The 18,484-nt window shown below is 52.8% G+C and overlaps 1 protein-coding gene across 2 annotated transcripts in view; it reads left to right on the top strand.

Annotated features, from left to right (window-relative positions):
• Positions 1–18,484, top strand: part of PACSIN1 (protein kinase C and casein kinase substrate in neurons 1) — a 59,502-nt gene that overhangs the window by 4,675 nt on the left and 36,343 nt on the right. Inside the window, exon 3 of one of the 2 annotated variants that reach the window (XM_054026438.1) lies at positions 684–830. The gene's annotated coding sequence lies outside the window, so the exon portion shown is untranslated. Of the gene's footprint in view, positions 1–683; positions 831–16,020; positions 16,184–18,484 lie in introns of those variants that run through there. The other variant, XM_054026437.1, reaches the window with a different exon arrangement.

Below are 18,484 nucleotides of genomic sequence, written 5' to 3'. Positions count from 1 at the left end.
GGATAAGAGGGCCAATCTTAAGGATGAGAAATGACAGCAAATGTTTGGGGTCCCGAGATTTAGACCAAAGCTGGGCCCCACAGCAGAATGAGTGGAACTGGAAGGGGTGGCCACGTCCCACCCATTCTCCCTCTGCCTGCACAGAGGGGACTGGAGGGAGGCTTCATCAGGTGCTAGTGAAAGCTGGTCTGGGAGCTGAGACTCTGACCATGAAGGGGAGGGAGCAAGAGGTGTGGGAGAGGGAGCAGGGTGGGGTGATGGGGAATAAGGGAATGGGCGAGGAAAGGAGAGACGGGGGAGAAAGAGAATGCGAGTGAGAAAATGAGGGGAGGGCAATGAGAATAGAAGGAAAGTAAAAGTACGTGAGGACAAAGAGAGTGAGGGAAAAGGAAAAGGGAGCAGCAGGAAGGAGAGAGAAAGTGAGGGAGAGAGATAGTGAAAGGGAACTGTATGTGAGAGGGAGAAAAGGAGGGAGGGGGGACCGTCCCACCCAGGAAAGGCAGAGAGCGGCTCTAAGCTTATTCACTGCCTTTTCTGCAGTACTGTTTTCACCTTGTGCTGCCGGGCGAGTCATCATGCAGGGCCCAGGCAGGGATTGGCTGGCTAAAAATGCCTCTCTAATCTCCGTGCTGATCTTTACCCCCCTCCTCCCCATCTGCTGTGACCTTCCTGCCAATGTGCAGAGCGAGAGAAGAACCCAGTAGACGTCCCTGGCAGCTGGATCCTATACAGTAGGGGAGGCAGCCAGCCTGCAGGGCCTTCTGCCTGACAGGTGCTGAGACCTCGCCTTTCCACCAGCCTCCCATGGTCTCCGCTGTCACTCCTCGAAGGTACGTCATGGGCTGCGCTCTGATCCCTTGTGGGCAGCGGGATAGGACCGTGGTTTGGGGCTGGCATGTCGGGCTTTTTAACCGGGGACTACACTGGCATGCCACGCTAACCTTGGCTGGGATGAGGGGCCAGGATTGGCGGGTGTGTGTATGTGTGTGTGTGGCTTGCACATTCCTCCAGTCGATCTGCTCTGCGACTCGCCCTAGAAAACGCCTGGGAAGGGAAAGAGGAGGCTAAGGGAGGCCTGTAACTTTCCACTGGGATGGGCTGGTGGCGGGTGGCTGCGGAGAGCCATGAAACGGGGTCAGGTCCTGCTCCTAATCATGGAGCAGCTGGCATTTCATTCCTGTCCACACAGGTGAGTGCAGGAGTAAGACACATGGGGGCAGCTCCACTTGTGTTTCCACTACACAGGCCTGTGCAGCAGGGGATTTCCTGCTCTGTTGTCTGAAATTGCTTGGGGCTGCTCAGCTCAGAGGCCATTTACCTTACCCACTTTGTGGCCTCCCAGAGTCTTTGCTGGCCTGAGAATGATCTAAGGCCCCAAGGCTCAGATATGCGTGGAGCATTGTAACACTTCAATAAAGGGGCCAAAGACATAAAATGACAATGAAGGATGTGTTGTCATAGGGGCTACATCTAGAAGACACTTACAGGACTCCAGTAGGAGCTGTGTGCACTCAGCACCTGGCAGCATCAGGCCCATAATGATTGTAGAAGGAGTCTACATAACTTATAACAGATGTAGTATGTAATATCTACCATGGACAGTATTACATAGTGTGTACTAAGAACAATGGACTGTATATTATGCACCATGAATCACACATGGAGCCTGTAAGATGTTATCTAGAGTCAAATTCTGGAAAGTGCTGGTTAGAAAACCCCACACATCAACCTCGGGGACTCAAGGATGGGATGGGACTGTCCCTATTATGGCTTCCCCTGCAGAGACCCCTCTGCACACTCCCACCCTGACACGAGCAGAAGAGCAGGACCTTGAGATCACAGGGAAGGATCTGCATATTTATGTGACTATGCCCCTGATCCATCAACAGCCCATGCAAACAGATTATTCCAGGGGGAAGGGGCTGTTGCTGGCTGGGATACAGGCACCCAAATGCTGATCTTGCAGCAGACACATGCACTTTTGTGGGGCCATTTTCCATAGGACCAGAATTTGGTCCATAGTGCTGCACAAGTGGTATCCAACCCCCCACCTTTTTGGATGGCTGTAATTATGGTTTGTTCTCTCCTTTCTCCTGGGCACCATCTCAGAGGCGAAAAGCTGGCCCCGTTTTGAGATCAGCTGTTCTGCAGTTAGGAAGTAGTCATCTGTGAGCATTCCAGAATCTGGCACTCTCAGGTTGCTACCTCTTTACATTCCCAGTCACACAGAACATAGGAAACAGACTAGAAACAAAAACTGTGTGAAACTGACCAGGCCAGGTTCCTGTCACAGCTGAGCGAAGCACACAGGAAACAAACAGCACGGATGGTGATGAGTATCTAGATTTTTAAAGTTCCTTCAGTTTGCGTTAGGCCTTGTTGGCATCTGGTCTGCACTTGTTTTGCATGCCTGCTTCATGCCAGATTGGTTCAAGCTACATGACTTTGCCACTTACACCCTGGTGTAAATCATACAGCCAGGGCTTAATCCTCACTTGCACCACCTTTCTGCCTCCCAGGATTCTGGGGCTGCCCAGAGGCTAAACCAGCTCAACATTGCCACAATCCAGCCCTGCTTGCATTCGTTTGATGCTCTGTCCCTTCCCTGGCCTGCCCCCTAGGTGGATTGGAGGAAGTACCTAGACTGCATGAAGCTGGAGCCGCACAGAGGGGACTCAACCTAAACGGAGGCTCTGGCACTAGGTATAAGAGACCATTGAATTGGGCCCCTGATTTCTGAACCAGACAAAGTCCCATATTAAGGCTTTGGGGAGCCTAAAATTAGCCCCTCCCAAAATCTGGATTCGGACTGGTATTTTGAAGCCAGATTTGAGACGCTAAATGTAGAATTTAGGCACCTTTCGCTGTAGCCTGAGTTTGAGGCCTGGACCCAGTGGGTTGAACTGCGCTTTCTCTTTCACTAGTGCAAACTGACAGTAACTCCGCTGGAGTCACTGGGGTTACACTGGAGGAAGAATAGGCATGAGATGGGAATCAGGCTCAGTGTCTCTGATCACCTACGGATGGTGCAGCAGGGCTTACTTTGTGCCAGGGCTTGCCAGGGCTGAGCCCTGCCACCTCTAGGCTTGGCAGGTCAGAGCCCCGGCACCTTTGGGCTTGCTGCATGTGTTATGAATGTAAAAACATGGCTTGAGCCCTGGCACCTCTTTCATCACAAATTAAGCACTGTGGTTAAGTGAGCAGAATTGAAAGATCCAGGGCAGAACAGCTCTGCTAAGGCAAACAACTGGAAGACATTAAACAACCCAATAGACTAGGAAATTCCCCAGCTGTGCCGGCAGTGGAGGGAGATGACACAAAAGAGATCAGCAGAAAATCCCCATCACTCCTCACCCTAGGCAGCTGCAGCAGGTATGAACTTCCCAGGCTCCCATGTCAGGCTGCCTTTGGCTGGCTGGTCTCCCTAGGCTGGCTTTGGTATTCCATCTCCGTTTCCAGTGTCAGAAAACCCCATCTCCTGAGAATTGTTGTCTAGAGACTCTACGGCCTAGACATGTCAGCTGAATGCGGGTGCAGGCTCTGGCTGTAATCTGAACTGGCTTCTCCAGTGACACATTAGGCTCCGTCTTCAGGCTGCAGCCTGTATCAGAGACTCCAGGGTGCATTACTGCCTGCTGCTTAGTATCCACGGGCTCTCACTGGGCCTGTATCACATATCCCAGATCGGTGCTGCTGACTCATGCTTAACACACACAGGCTGCAAGTGCAGGTAGTATTAGCAGCTGTCCTCTGTGGCAGGTGTAACCAAGGGGAGCCATTATCACTCTCCTTTCACACCAATACTGCTGCAGCGTTTGCTCTGGGATATCTGTGTGGAGCAGGAGCTGGTAGAGGAATCATCAGGGTCTCTCTGTGCACACACAGCAGGTGTGTGGAGTGAGGAGAGCACTCTGTGCCACTGCGCTGGGAGCGCTGATTCCTTGCTGGCCAATGGCAGTGCTGCTAGGCCTTTACGTTCTCCAAGTCACTGGCCACACACGGTGCTACCCATTCACCTTCTCTGCCCTGTTTGTAAGAAGCTGGCAGTAATTGTCTGCAATACCCTCCCCAGGTAACATGCCTATTGGGAAAGGGCTAAGCAGGTTCTACTGACTCACTATTGCAGGTAGTTACCTCCTTTGATATAAGGGAGATGGGTGTGGCTCTCTGAGGAGAGAGCAGGATCTAGGGTGTGGGCTGAGCCATCCTAAGGGAGGAGCCCTGGGAGCAGGCAGGCAGGCAGGCAGGCCTGGGGAGAAGGTCTGAGCTGATCTTGATATTCTATTACTGTTACTTCCTTCTCGAATAAAGCCAAAGCCCAGGCAGGAGGTGAGTTTGTACTTGACGCGGTGTGTGCGGGCTGTGTTTATAGATCAGGTTGGGAAAGGCACCTGCACGCACTCTTCTTAATGGTACAGACTCCTTTAGCTACTTTGCTTTACAAATGCATGTCACTTCCACCTATTCATGGCAAAGATTATCCATTTGCTCTGTTATTGATGCTACTACTGCGGCTATAGAAATGTGATAGCTCTCAAATAGAGAGATGCTGGTGGAGTCTGAGGATACTACCTGGACTGGCCTTTGGGGTTTAAGACTTTATCAAGTCATCCTGGTTGAAATTCACAGCCTCTCTACCTCTCGTACTGACTTGGCCCCCATCGCTGAAGTATCTGAGCGCCTCCCAGCCTCTAGTATAATTATGCTCCTAACCCCTGCAAGCAGAGCAGGGCTATTGTCTGCATAGTACAGATGGGGAACTGAGGCACAGACACTGAATGACTTGCCCAAGGTCACACAGGGGGGCCTATAAACTCTGGCTCCCCAAACCTAGGCCACTACCCTATCCCCCCCACACACACACACTTGCACGCAGACTCCAAGCAAATGGGCTTTGTACAGGGAGATTCAATGGAGCTGGGCAGAGACAGGCAGGATGCAGGGCAGCCATAGACTGTTGTCTGAAATAGTAGCCACTCCCCATTTACATTGCCTTCATCTGAGTTTCCAGGCACTGGATCCCTCTAAGTGTAGTTTGAGTGAACACTGGGACAGCCACTTCAGGCCCCACCTCCCTGCTGCCCGAGGAGATGGCTTGCTCAGGCAGTGCCATGGCTGGGAACTGGAAAAGGGAGAAAGAAGAGTCCTCTGAGGAAGATTAAAGCAACAAGATCATCAGCTCAGCCATAACAGCTGCCTGGTGAAATGGTGCTGACCACCCTGCTGGGCTGGGACCTTCCTGTCCCTTATCTGAGCTGTCTCCTCCAGTTGACAAGTGCCTGTCACAATGGGTCAGGCCAGCCGACCTGATCTTTTTCAACCATGTTTGCCTTGGCCTTGTTTCCTGGAGGACTGGTGATTAATAGGTGGCTTGTGCTGATAAAGCTGCCCAGGGAGGCAGGATAGACTTAATAGTAAAAGCATTGCGAAACGCAAGCTAGGTGGTTGCTGTGCATTATGGGAAACTATCAATTAGCTACGTGTGTGAGAGAGAAAGAATGAGTGAGTAACAGAAGAAGAGAGAAAGGCCGGGGGAGAGCAGCAAAGAGATAAAGAGAATGAGAAAGACACAGAGAAGATGTGTCTACACTAAGAGCCTGGAATTGCACCAGGTCTGAATTTAGCCCTAGGTGGAAACCGCTGCTGAGATGTTAATGGCCCTAAGCGTCTGGTTCCTGAACCTCTCCAGCTCGTCCCTCACAGAATCATTCTGGCACATCCACGCACCATGCATCCGCCAGCCATGGCTGCTCTCAGTGCATTTTCAGACTCCCGAAGCACCTCTCCCACAGCACCTGGTGTTGCTTCGGAGAGCAAGGATCAGATGTAGTTTCCAGGTGGAAGGCAAGGCATTGTAGGATGAAGCTGGGAGAACTGGCTGACCCAGAGCAACTGGAATGTGCCTATCTCCTTGTGCACACTAGGAAGAAAACTTTACAGACACCACTGTCTGTGCCAGATCTAATCTAAAGACTTTGTCCCAGGTGTTGCAACCAGCAAATACAATTGATGTTTGTGAAATGCCTAGGAGGGCTGTTGTGTGCGGATACAAGGGTCGGGCACAGAGATCAAGGTGCTCCAGTGGTTTGCTGCTGTGCCTCTTTAAATAACACAGACAGGCCCCGAAGAAGAAAGAAAGAGGCTCAATTTTCACTCCAAGAAGCATGACCCTTGCATGCTTAGCATCTTGGAGCAGAGTTTTCAGCCCAGCAGTGCTCTCCGAAAGCCCTAAAGGCATCTGGGTGTGAGAAATCACTAACCAACTCTCCCGCAGTATAGGCTACCTTTAGGTTTCTCCTATGCGTGGAAAGGTGGCTAGTGAACCATGCTAGCTGGGAAAGGCATGACGTCTGCAGCATAGTGCCCGGCTATGCCACGGACACAGATCTGGGAGCAACCGAGCGAGGTTCTCTGCTCCTCAGGAGGGTGAGCGGTGCAGCACCCCCTGTATGTCTCAGTGAACCGAGCCATATTTCAGCAGCTTTGCACGATGCTAAGTGCTCCTTTGCCTGCATGGAAGGGGCACACTGTAAGGTCAGGTACGAGCAATGCAGGCAGAGCTGGGATTTTTTGATTCCAGAATTGGCTTGTCCCAGCCTGGAAGGAAACGCTTTCCAGACCAACCCGGCGACCTGCTTTGCCACACAGCAGACAATCAGGGCTCAGAGTGTGAATTTAAGGCCTTCTTCCTGCCCCATTCAAGCCAATGAGAGCTTTGCTGAAAGCAGGATGAAGCACTTAGTGTTAGTGAAATGGGCCAGATTAGCAGCCCTGAAGATCAGAGTCCCCTGCCCACGGAGCTGATACAGTACAGGCAGGTGGCTGGACAGATTCCTCTATGCTGACTCCACCACTCACCTGTTATCCCTGTGCTGTCCGTGCTGGGTATTGACTGCACCTCACGCTTCACTTGCAATAGACACATGGCTTAGAGCAGCCAAGCAGCTTGGTGGCCAGCGTGCTGCCGGCGCTGCATAAATCATGCATCATAAATAGCAACCTGCCCCATGTGCCAGGGGAGCAGTGGGACATGGAGAGGTCTCATGGTTACAGTTGCCGAGGAACCACCTCCTCCGCTCGCTTGATATCCAGAGACCGGCAAGGACCTACGTGGGAGAGAGGGTGGAGAAGGAGGAGCTGAAAACCAGCCCTGTGATTCCCATGCTAATCTGGGGATTTCTTCAAACTGCAACGTACTGCCCCTGTGCGTGCCCCTCTGTCCACCGCCGCTTTCCTTTCCTTCGTGAAAATAAATCACAGCTCTGGATCAGCTGTGGCAGCCAAGTCCAGCATGCGATTGCTTGGTGGCCTGTGGGAAATAAGTTTGGGGAGTCTCTGTCCAGCTCTGAGTGGGACAAAAGTTCCCGTGGCTAAACACGTCTCTGCCTTCGGGACTGACTGACCTCTTTGTTGGCAGTCCCAGCAGACAGGTCAAGGAAGGGGACTGACCTGCCCTCTAGCGTTGGTTCTTCCAGATCAGGGTTGAGGTCTGTTGCCCTGAAATAAGCTCACCAAGCCTGACCTGCAAACATAGGCATAGTTTGACTTCTATATTTGGGGGGGGACAGCTCCAGCCAGGCCAATGGGGCCATGCGTGGAGGGGGAGGGGACAAATTCCATGCCTGCCCAAGGCTTCCATTCCCCCACACCTTCCAACTATGCCCAGGCCTGCAAGCATCCCCAGCTCGGCGCCTTTGCACCTGATTTTCAGAAGTACCAAGCACCTAACTCCACTAGGCGTGAAGGGGAGCTGTGGGTGCTCCGTGCTGCCGCTGAGAACTATGCCCAAAGTGCCTCACGTTGGGCACTCAAAAACTCAGCACCCAAAATCAGAGGCCACTTTCAGCCATGCTTAGCCTTAGTCCTCTGGGGAAACACAAGAGGAGCTGGAACAAATCTTGCTTCCTGGCATCACTAACATGAGGGGCCTTGGATTTTGGCCCAGGCATTTGACCAAGAGTCCCTTTGGAACAAAGGAGAAGCTGTACCCAGCTGTAAGGCCTTGTATACGCAGGGCCCATTGTCTCACTGACGGGCGCTGCGAGGATCTGCATTGCACTGGCATGCTGCGCTTTGCAAGTATAAACACTGCTGGAGCGTGATGGAGTTCATTTTATTCCTGTCAGCAACTATGACACACAGGCCATGGGATGCCAGGGCAGGATGGTTTGTGGTACTGGGGAGATAATGTTTACAATCTCGCTCCAGACTGAGACCTCCAAACTCATTGCACGTGTGATCTAACCCAGGCTTCAACAGCTGAAAAGTTAGCACTGTGCCTCAGCACCCCTCTGCGTCCTACCACTTTACCCCGCAGGGATATTTGCCTTCCTTGAGTTTTCTCCCCCCTTGCTTCTGCCAGTGGCAGCGGGACCTTAGTTCACAGGAAACTTCAAGCTGGGAAGTCCGACTGCAGCCATGTTGGCAGCATTTTTTTGCAAAGCGAGGCTGGAACCTGTCAGTTTGTGGGAGGGCAACACCGTGGCGCTGTCAGACAGGCATTGGTGAATCTGCCAGCCCCTTTCCTCTTTAGATCAGGACTGAACTAGGTCAGCCTGGGAGCTGCTTTTGGGCAACACATAAAACAGTGTCATGACTACTCATGATCATTACAGATCCCATGGCACTTTCTACAGGAGTAGGAGTGCTAATCCCAGCATGCCACTCAAATTCCAGTTCAGGCCTTTCCGCTCTGCTTCCCTTAATGATCTCTCTGCATGTCCTAAACTGGTGATCTGCCTTGCTATATGTGGTTAAAAAGCCTCTGCATCCCACCCCAGAGGTGGCTGCATTTTGGTGGGGAATGAAGTGCCTCCTATATCCCTTACCTGTTTCACAAGGGAGTTACGCGACTAAACTGCTAAGTGCTTTGAGATCCTTGGAAGAGAGATGTTATAAAATGTGCTAAAAACTTTCATTATAATCACAACTCAACAGCAAGGTATCCTGCCCATCCTCATACATAGGACAGACACCCCTACCTTCCCCCACACTGTGTACCTGCTGCTCAATTGCCATATATGGGCCAGGAGGGGAGGTGGAAGTTATTACTTATGATTTATTTGTATTGCGGAACTGCCTAGGAGTCCCAGTCATGGACCAGGACCCCATTGTGCTAGAGGTTCCGATCTGAGTACTGTACAGCATGGGTAAAGGGACAGAGTTTATGTTGGTGTGGAAATGGGAGTGGGCAGGCTGGGGCAGCAGTGCAGTCTAGTGGATAGTGCATAAACCCAGAAGTCAGGAAACCCAGCTCTGGCCCTGCTACATTGTGTGGTGCTGGGTGAGTTCCTTTACCTCCGTGCCTATATTTCTCCTTCTATGCTTTCCGATCTACAGCTAGGAAGTGTTCTTTCTACCCACAGAAGTGCTAAGTATTATTACTGAGGGCACATTAAGTTTGACAGGGCAAGAATGGGAGCCTGTTATAGAACGCAGATAGGAGATGGGGGTAAGGGGCAGAGTTAAGGTTAACTGAGAAGGCCCTGCTGCTGCTGTGATTAATTTCTCTGTGCTAATTTTGCATTCAAAAGATTAAAAAAAAATACTTTTGCTGGAAATAAACACATGCAAGCTTCAAATGGGAGTCAGGCCCCTAACCTGCTTTGGCGCTTTTGGGAATCCCACGAGGCACCAACTTGCATCTTTAGGTGCCTAAATACCTTTGTCAACCTGACCCCTTAAGAAGCAAGCAGTTTGCAAATCAAGGGCTTAGTTTACCATTGCCCTGCACCTTAGGCCATCATTTTCACCATTGCAAAGTGCAGGGCCGGCTCCAGGTTTTTTGCCGGCCCAAGCAAAAAAAAAAAAAAGGCCGGAGTGCCGCTGCCGAAGCAAAAAAAAAAGAATGCTGCCCCTTGAGAAGTGCTGCCCCAAGCACATGCTTGGGATGCTGCTGCCTAGAGCCGGACCTGGCAAAGTGTGTGCAAAACACAACCGTTCTGGTGGACATCACTGCATAAGGCCCAGGCCAACAGAACCCGAGCCTAGGTCCCCCCAGCAGGAATCGGTAGCAGAGCTGAGATCTTGGGCACAAAGCAAGTTTCCTTTCCAGCCCTCACAAACACAGAGCATTGTGCAGCCAGCCGCTTTGCCAGAAAAAATCGAGTCCTTTGTGTCCCAGGCCGTGCCCCGGAAGGAGCTCTGGAGGATGGCTTTAGGGCTGGTTATTAGCAAACAAAAGGCAGATTGTTTTGGTGGGGGCCAGGCTTCTGGCAGCACCTGCACAGCGCCAGAGCCCTTCACAATGGCTCGCTTTCTGAGTAATCGCTGCAGCGGGCCCAATTATCAGCTGTTCCTAATTAGAGATGCAAATAGCCCTGCGTTTGCATTTTTGCTGCAAGAGGGAGAGGGCTCTTGGGATCTGCAGCTGGCTGTGCACATCCTTGGCTGGAAGATGGAGGCGGCTCAGGGAGAAGGGCAGCACGGTCCCAGAATAACCCCAGGGGCCCTAGAGTCACCCACAGCGTGATATGCTCTGTACTGAGTGCCGTACGGAGCATGCGCAGCCTTCGCCCCTGGATTTATGGCAAGTCCTGGGCTGTGTTCTCTTGTCTCCTGACTGCAGGATCAAATGGGAGGCAGAGCTGAGGGTGGCAGAGATGGGAAAAGAGTCAGCCCAGATCATCTGTCAAAGCTGTCCATGTCATGCATCTCTTAGACATTCTAGGATGGCACGTTTGAAGAATAAATCAGACCGGTGTTAGAGGAGTCCATGTAAGGTTCATTATTTGGGGTGCAGCCTGCCTCCTCATCACGCCTTCCCTTCCTCCTTGACCCACACACCCAGACAGCAGCAGAGCCTGAACACCCATGTTAAACTGGGGACTGCCTTACAGATCAGGGCCTGCCACTGGGCTGGCGTTCCCTGTGGGCCAGGGGTCTCAGAAGCTGGAGTATGAACCTCCTCCTCCCCCTCTCCTATCCTGCCCTCTTGGGAAGCTGACCCAGTAACTGGGCTAAGGAGGAAGTTGTGCGTGAGTCACTGTTGGCAAACAAACCAAACTCGTCCCCACCCCTCTGGTGCCTGAATTCCACCTTCATTAAGTAGGTTCCATTATGTGGCAGCCCCTGCCCCGGCCAGTCATATGGTGGTAACCTGAGCACCCCTAAAAGGAGCTAGTTTTGCCTGAGCTTTGGCAAGGTGTGGAGTCAGTTGGTGAAGCTCTGGCAATATGGCAGGGCTGGACCTGTGCCTGTGTGGACTCCAAGATTTACTCATACAATTCAACCAATGCAGTGAAGTCTTCCCATATGGTTCTGTGCTGTCTGTCTTGAGCTGAGGCCCCCCCGCAATACCAGTTCCAGAATCCCCTCCCCAACAGATCTGCCAATGCACCTCACTCCTGCCCTGCAGCTCCCCCTGCTAAACCAGTCTCGTGCCCAACCACAAGCATGTGCCGAGGGTTGTAGACTGGGAAGGCATCCTCTGGGAGAAGGGAACCAGGCCACAGCAATACCCAGAGGAAAGCCTGCTCTGAGAAGGCTCATCACCCAACCCTAAGTTCCTCCTGCTTCCTGGCTAGGTGACACACTTCTGCTGCCAGCCCTTGGTCCTCCTCACCACAGAAGATTAAATCCATGAAGCCGGAGTCACCTTACAGCAAGGTGCAGTCTCCCAAGCCAGAGGCTGTGGAACGAAGCGGCGGCTGTATGGCCAAACGGCAGTGTGGTGCGCAGCCCCTAGCCCTGGCAGTTCCCAGTGGAGACATTGAGAGTGAATACAAAGAGTATAGCGCAGGGAGGTGGACTGAGGATCCAATCAGTGAGGAAAAAGCTCAGAGCAAACCCTGCGTGGCCTGAGCAGTGACATTCCCCAGGAAAGTGACGGTATACAAGTAGCCTCTTCTGCCCAGCACTGCTCTTTGTCGTGTATCTTCATCTCAGATCTCTGGCTCTACTGATCCAATGGAGCCTTTGCTGGCCTTAGCAACCCACCTATGGGAAAGGGAACTCCATTCTACTCTGCCGCCTGTGTCGAACTGGCCAATAACTTCTCATTTCAGAATCTCCATGGCTGGTGATGGTGGGAGTGGCAAATAGAACCCGGTGGAGTTTGTTAAAGAATTTGTTAAATCTCGCTAACCCTGGGACCCTAACCCAGATCTGTAATTGACCAACGAAGCCACACTCTGTCAGGTTTGCAACATCACCTCACGCCCACTAGGGACTTCACTAGTGCTGTGTAGGTGCCCAGATTCTACAATGATGGGCAGCAGTATAAAACCCTAAGCTAAATCGATTCCTTGGAATAATGGTATTTTACATTTCTAAAGCACCTTTCATCCTGAAAGATCCTCAAACACTTGATATACGCTATATGCCTAGTGCTGCTGAAATGCAGCCACCTCTGGGGAGGAGAGTAGCCGCCGGAGGAAAGAGGGAAGTGCAAGTCAAGGACACCGGCTTGTATGCATTTGGGGGTGTGTGTGTGTGTGTGTGTGTGTTTTGAGTGAATCTGAAATGAGGAGGCTGGGAAAGGGGAGGCCAGCTGAAGGGTGCTGAAGACAGAGAGGCCTACTCATTAGGAAGTCAAATGTGCTCTTTGGAAGAAAGATGAGACTGCGATTGAGAAAGGAGCCACACAGGTCCGGGTTTATGTTCTCAGGGCAACTTGATCTTCAAGCTCCTGAACAACACAATAACCCTGGCCATCTGAACAGCTTCCTTACTGCAGCTGCTTCCCGGGGCAGCTTCTATTACTCAGCCTAAAACGCCAGCCAGCCTCTTACTAGTTTTAATGTCCTGTGTGCCTCCCGTTAGCCAGGCTGGAACATGAAAGAGAGGCATTAAAGCAGCTTTAGAGCAGAGGGGACATTGTCCCAGCTCCTGTCTCCAGCAGAACATCTTCCCTCCATGGGTCTCAGCCCCTCTCGCCAGGGTTCACCCTGCCACTAGGTCTAGCCCCTATGGCCCAATCCCAGCCTGGTGTATTGGCTCCTTGTTTGGAAGGTGGATTCTGTAGGCTTCTGGTGGAGTCTCCTTGCTTTGTTCTCTTTTGTGCCTCTCGGTCCCTCTGTGGGCCCCACTCCTTTGGCTGGTGAAGTGGGCTGGCTTGACATCCCGGGATGCCTCTGCACATCCACAGAGGAGGTTCAGCCTGGGCAGCAGCAGGGCAAACTTCCCCAGCGGCACCCCCTGCTCGCGTGCTGGCCTGAAGGAACCATCTCTAGAGCTCTAGAGGACCAGATGTGACAATGGGGGCACCCGTGCATTGGGATCAGGACTCAGACCCACCAAGCTCGCTTCACACAGGCAGCCATCAGATGGTCATAAAATTTCCTCGATACCAGCTTGATCTGGATTCACACTTGCGATTTAAAGAGACAACATTCTCTTTAGCTTATTACCAATCCCCTGAGCTACACAGGCCCCTTTTCACTGTGCCTGTGCCTGGGGGAAGAGGAACCAGCGTCGCTTCCTCTGGCACATGTACCGGGTTATTCACAGGAGGGGCTGTTGTTTCCTGCATACATTCACATGCCTTAACGCAGATAAGTGACATCAGTGATGAGGCTGCATATCAGATTCTCCCAACAGATGGCTCTGGTTTGGGTCTCCCTCAGTAACGCTTTAAAGGCATCTGATGGGTCTTTCTATCTGCAGCAGACACAGAGCTGCCCACTGAATAAGGCTCCTCCTGCAGCCCGGCTACCGATTCCCATGCAGTAGGTGATATGATCCCTATTTACACTGTAACAGGAACCATGCTGGATCCGCTTGGAGAAAACAAGAGAGAGAGCGTGAGCGCATGCACTATAGGGAGTGGAGGGTGCTAAGGGAGCACCAGGAATGCTGCCTCTGGGATGTTGGCTCTCCTGGGAACAGAATACATGCTAACTGGCCCATGCTGCTGTTCTGATGGGATGTAATGCTGGGATCTAATAGATGCAAACCCCAGTGGCCCAGAACCCATTCCTGTCTTTCCTAGGTGCTTTGGAGGGAGGACAATGGGGATTGAAGGTAAAGAGGAGAGAAACAAGCAAGTTGAGGATCCTCAGTCCCTCAGACATAGGGCCCTGGGGTTCCTCACTGACTCTATATTAAGCTTCTGTAGACTGGGGAGGGAAAACTCCCTGCAGCACTATTCAGGGAAGAAAGGAACATGGTTTTCTCTGGCTCCCGTTCCAGTAATATAAAGAAATGCAGCCCCAATGCACCCAGCAACCAGTCTCCAGACAGGATTGGAGACGGGCCCCCAACTGAGACATCCGTGCACTTTGGAGAAGCTTGGATCCAGGCCCAATTCTGTTTAGAGATGATTTTATTTATTGAGGGAGGCCTCCCTCTCCAAATATTGCCTCTGGCCCTTTCACTCCAATCTGGGTAGCTGCAAAGGAAGGAACAGGCAGAGGGGATGTCACCTGCTGATAATGAGGCTGCACGGCTTGATGCTCCATTTCCACTCGTCTGGCTTCCTACATGGAAGACTTTAAGATGGAATCCCTACCCCCGGAGAGAGTTTATCCCTCTCTGCTCCCTTCCCGGCAAGATCTGATTAGAACTGCAAGCCAGACACGGAAGCAGGGCAGATTCTCACTGAGCGAGCTCTCTGGAGAGAAGAGAGTTCTGGCCTACCAGCATTAAACAAGGAGCTCAGATGCCTGTTCAGACCTATTGCTTGGTGCCTACCACATGTGCACTTGGGATTCCCGGCATCTGTTGTAAATAGGGCACGAGCAATGCCTGCACTCTCCCTAGAGAACGTGCGTCTGGGACAAAACTAACCTGATGTTGCAGTACCTTCAAACAGCAGAAGCCATACACTAGGTCTTAACGCTAACAGCCACGGTCAGGCAGAGATGGGGTGCTAAGAGTCCCAGACCTCCCAAAATGCTGAGGAACACAGCAGGGTTTCTAAATTGTCTCACTGGTGGTGGAAGGTCCAAGTTCCCCCCTTTTTAAGGCCGATCGCTAGGTGTATTTAGCAATGCTGATGCACCAGGAGGATCATGAAATAAAGTGATGACCAGGGGTCAGACGGGGCACTGGATCAGTTCACTGTGATTTCCCCATGGAGACATTTGTTAAAATGCCTTAGGTCAGAGGTGAAAGGCGTTTGGTGGGTTTCAGCGTAGCTCTCCATGAGCCTTTGGCTAGATCACAAGAACTACGATGACCTCTGGGATAACTGGGCAAAGCCGGCAGGCAGGATAGGCCTATGGCTGGAATAGCAGAGGATGCTGAGAGTCAGCTTTAAGGTGCATTTGTAGAGCTGTGTGGGCACAGGACTGGTTCAGCAGATCAGGACAGAAGTTGAGTTGGGAGGCCAGGACTAGAATGTCGGGGTAGCACAGGTCATGAATAATGTGCATAGGCAGAGCTCCATGTCTGTGCAGATGTTCAAGGAGGTGAATTGATATAGCTGCATAAAGGGAACTGTGCGGAGTGCATAATCTGTCCATGCCTGGCAGTACCCAATGATCGATTCATCCCTTCCTTACCACGGCTCGAAAATTCATCCGATTAGTGCAATGCAATAAACCCAAACAGGTCAGAACTCATCATTCCATTCCCCTCCATTTGCAGCTGTGGATTGCCTGAGTGCGTTTTTCATTTTTAACTACTGTGTTTGCACACATGCAAGCCAATGTGAGTGTGAAGGTGGCTCATGGGTGCACGGCAGGGTGAGCATGGTCATACAGACAGACACACACACCAGTGCAAGCATGAAGGCTGTGCATTTACACGTGCTCATGTGAGCATCAACTTCACACATGCATGAGCAGGAGGGTCACACGCGTGTGCACATATGCCAGTGTGAGGGTCACGCGTGTGTACACACGCCAGTGTGAGGGTCTCAGCAGCACTTGTGACTGCTGCGCACGTGTGCAGTGCCCGAGGATGCGGGTGCGCACGGCGGATGGCACCTGGGCCCGCGGGGGGGCCTGGAGGGGCGAGAACCCGCGCGTGGCCGGGGCTCGCTGGAGGTACTGAGCATTACCCAGTTGCCATGGAAACCAGCAGAAGGAGGTGGGCGGCTGCGGGAGGAGGCAGGCAGGGAGGGAGAGAGCGCGCGCCTCGCCTGCAGTCCTGGCGCGGCTGCTTCATTGCGAGCTCGGCCGGCGGACGCAGGAGCCTGGCGCCCCGGACCCTCCCTCTGCTCTGCTCCCCCAGGCCTTGCTCCCGCCTTGCACCCTTCAGCAGGCGGCGGCTGCTCTATGCGCGGACGGGGACGCCCCAGGTAAGCGCCTCGCCTCCGGCAGGGAAATGCACCGGGGGGCCCCCTCTCTGCGCGCCGGGCTGCTGGCCAAGGGAGCAAAGGTCCCTGTGGTGCTCGCTGCAGCCGGAATGGGTGGGGGGGTGTCCAGCTGTCCCAGCAGCGAGCTGGCAGGACCCGCTGTGCTGCAGCTGGGCACCTTTCTTCCCCCCCCCCTAAAAAAACCCTGGAGATTGGGGGGGGGGAGACAAGGATTGGGCTTTCTCCTGCAGTGACCTCCCTGCTCGGACTGTAGTTTTGCAAAAGGGATGCTGCATCCCCGACCCCCACCCCCTCCCTACAGTGGAGACACACGGGTCTGGTTCCCACCTGCCAGTTTCTACCTGCAGCACCGGAGCGGTGGCCAGGCTGCGGTTCATGCATCGCGGGGAAATGGGGGGAGGGAGGAAATCTGCTAAGGCCAGGTCTCCCCCTCCCTCTCTCAGCTTCCCAAAAGCCGGTTGCCGGGGAAGGGATGGGGAGAGCGGGTCATAAGAGGAGATGGAGCAGCTTGCAGCCCTGGGGAGGGGGATCTGGTCTGGTACCTGGCAGGCAGCTTGCAGGAAGGGCTCCTGGTTTCTTTTCCTGAGGGTAGGTGGTGCAGTGGCTGGTATTCCTAATTATAATGATAAATATTTTGCTCCGATACTGATCTTTCTACTCAGGCTCTCTCTGCACTATCTTCTGTAGAAGACACCTCCCTTCTTCATTTCCACCCCCCCCCCACACACACACACCGGTTACCCCCATCCCTTACAACTCCCCCTGCACCCTGCTTTCCTTTGAACCATGCCCCTCAATCCTCTCTGAACCAATCCTAGCCAGCAGCCTCTGGCCAAGAAAGGTTTGGTAGGAGCCCTTTCTGAGCTGCTCATCGCCCCTCAAGCAGCCAGCAGGGGTTGCCAGTGAGTAGTGAGGTCTCCTGCCAGGGCAGAGCGGGCTGGCTCTGCAAACAGCAGTTCCCAGCCCTTGTCAGTCTGGCCCAGGGAGCAAGAGGCCACATCTGGGAAGGGGAGCTGGTTTGAACGCCAGAGGGCAGGACACAAGGTTACCCAGAAAGCCCTGGGTGTTCAGCATGCTGCACTGAAGCTGAACAGATGGAAGACCATGTTCATTCCTGTGACACACAGAGAAGGGAAAGCCATGGGATGGACTAGTCAGAACGGGGGCCTGTCCCAACTGCTGCATCCTACAGAGGAGGGAATAGGCCAGGTGCTTACAGAGGGGGTGTCCAGGCTCCAATTCACAGGTCTGAGAGCAAGTTGGGATCCTCAAAATCTGCTTATCACTCTGCCATTGACTCGCTGTGTGACCATGAGCCAATCATGTCACTGCTCAGTGCCTCAGTTTCCACATCTATAAAACAGAGATACTTCCCCCTCTGTCACGGGGGTTTGTGAGGATTAACCAAACCCTGGCCCCTAAACCTGCCCCATCTCTACTAGCAAAGCTACCATCATCCTTGCTCCTTCAGACTCACAGCACCCTTCACCCCTCCCCCTCCTTCCCCTCCCACATTAACACCATCAGCACCAGATTCCTACACAAAATCCCTTCCTGCCCAGGCTTTGTCCAACAAAACCGAAGTCCTAGCTCTGATCCGTCTTTCACCTCCAGTACTGCAGCCTCCTCCCTGCCCCAGCTTTCCCAACCCCAGCCCATCTGGAAGGCAGTTCTGACAACTTCCAGCCCCATCTCAAATCCTTATGCTGCTTCCCCCTCACCGTGGTCCTTGTCCTCATCTGCAAAGCCCGACAGAATGCATCCCCTTCTCTCTCCCCGACCTTGTCTCCTTTGACTCCCCATTCGATCCTTTCACTTCATAGAAAAGCAGCTAAATTAACCACCCCTCTGTATTCTCCTCCCACGACCATCTTCCACCTGTCCTCCTGCTCCTGGGCACACCCCCACCCTTCCTGACCTGATCTGCTGTGCCTCCAATCTCTCTTTGGAACAGTGAGCCTGATTCCCCTCACCCTTACGGTGATGTAAATGAGGAGTGAGTCCATAGCGCTCCACTGGGGGCACTGAGAGCAGAGTCAGGCACACTTTTCCCATGAGGACACCAAACCCTCTGAGTCTGTGTGCATGAAGGAAGGTAAAAAGAGACTCTCCATGCTGTGATAATGTGGCCTAGGGGGTAGAGCATTGGACTGGGCCTCAGGAGACCTGTGCTCTATTCCTTGGTCAGCCACTGATCTGCTGGGTGACCTTGAGCAAGTCCCATCCCTGTGCCTCAGTTTCCCTCTCTGTAAAATGGGGAAACTGATCCTTTGTAAAGTGCTT

This window comes from Malaclemys terrapin, chromosome 4, assembly GCF_027887155.1.
Source record: "Malaclemys terrapin pileata isolate rMalTer1 chromosome 4, rMalTer1.hap1, whole genome shotgun sequence".
Taxonomy (NCBI): domain Eukaryota; kingdom Metazoa; phylum Chordata; order Testudines; family Emydidae; genus Malaclemys; species Malaclemys terrapin.
The sequence above is the reverse complement of the archived record's forward strand: the minus strand, read 5'-3'. Positions and strand labels throughout refer to the sequence as shown.